Here is a 1565-nt window from a genome sequence, read left to right as displayed (position 1 = left end):
GGAGCTCATAGCCAAGGTTACTTAGGTCTGAATCTTCTGCGCAGCTGTCCTCACTTTGGCTCAAGTAAACTCTTTACATTTTGTGCTTCAGCCTTTTCCTTTTACGTTGACAGTGTATAGTTGGATACTGAAGGGTAGCAAAGCAAAGAGAGGAAAGTAACCTAAAGAGGGCAGTAGGATCAAGTAGACTTTGAATAAATGATTACTGAATGAATGAGGCTGTGAACTTGTCCCAGACGCTTAACTAACTGCTCAGAAAAGCCAGATTTTCATTATAGAAAAAAAGGGGAATGAACTTTTAAAGAAAAGGTTAATAATAAAAGAGATTTGCTCACAAAAAAATGGAGTCAGCAGAGAAGCAGACAAGTGTAATTGATAGAAGGGAGAAGTAGATCTGAGTTTTGTGAGAATAATTTGGAAGGAAAGGCAGGGTGGGATTATCAGAAATGAGGAAGGCAGGGGCTTAGGTGGTGGGCTTGAGACAGGTGTTAGTGATGGGATGGGAGAAGACAGGCAGGTGGCACCAATCAGACTCTAAATCCAGACAGAGGCTTTGCAGTCCCACCTCCTACCTCCACTGCCACCCCTCCATCCCGGGGTGTAGACTCCCTATTAGTGAAGTAAGGTCACTTTTAAAATGGCTTTCATAGTTTCCACAATAATCTTATGCAGTCTTTAAAAAAATTTTTTTTTAATTTGTCTGGGTGCGGTGGCTCACGCCCGTAATCCTAGCACTCTGGGAGGCCGAGGCAGAGGACTGTTCGAGCTCAGGAGTTCGAGACCAGCCTGAGCAAGAGTGAGACCTCGTCCCTACTAAAAATAGAAAATTAGCCGGGTGTGGTGGCATGTATGTGCCTGTAGTCCCAGCTACTCAGGAGGCTGAGGCAAGCGTTTCACTTGAGCCCAGGAGTTTGAGGTTGCTGTGAGCTACGATGACGCCACTGCACTCTGGCACTCTACCCAGGGCAACAGAATGAGACTCTGTCTCAAGAAAAAAAAATTAATTAATTTTTTTTACTGAGACACCTTTCCCTTTTTGGAATATTATCCAGTCTAGCCATTTGCTTGTTTCCCAAATAATGCCCACACTCCTTGGTTAAATATGCAGGTTCTGAGGTCAGATGGATTGAATTTGAAATCCTAATTATACCCCTTATCAGCTGTGTTACCTTGAGACAACTTATTTGACTTCTTCATACATTTCCATTTCCTCATCTGTGAGCTGGGGATAATCATAGGTTATTATGAAGCTTAAATGTATTAATACTCATAAGGTGATTTGGGTAGTACCTGGCATGTAGTAAATATAAGTGTCAGCTTTTTTAATTCAACAACCTACTTTTCACCATTGTCTTCTGCTGTTCTCCTTCATGAACTCTACATTCCAGTTCCACAGGGCCACATTCAATTATTTATGCAATAAATATTTATCAAGCACCTGTAAAACGTTCAGCACTTGCTAGAGGACTGTGGATAAAATGACAAACAATGCAAATGAACCTTGCAGTATAGCAGAGGAACATGAATTCAATACATATTGTATGCTTTGTAAGCTTATGATGGGA

Source organism: Propithecus coquereli, unplaced genomic scaffold, assembly GCF_000956105.1.
Source record: "Propithecus coquereli isolate 6110/MARCELLA unplaced genomic scaffold, Pcoq_1.0 Scaffold289, whole genome shotgun sequence".
NCBI classification, from domain to species: domain Eukaryota; kingdom Metazoa; phylum Chordata; class Mammalia; order Primates; family Indriidae; genus Propithecus; species Propithecus coquereli.
Note: the sequence above shows the minus strand (reverse complement) of the source record.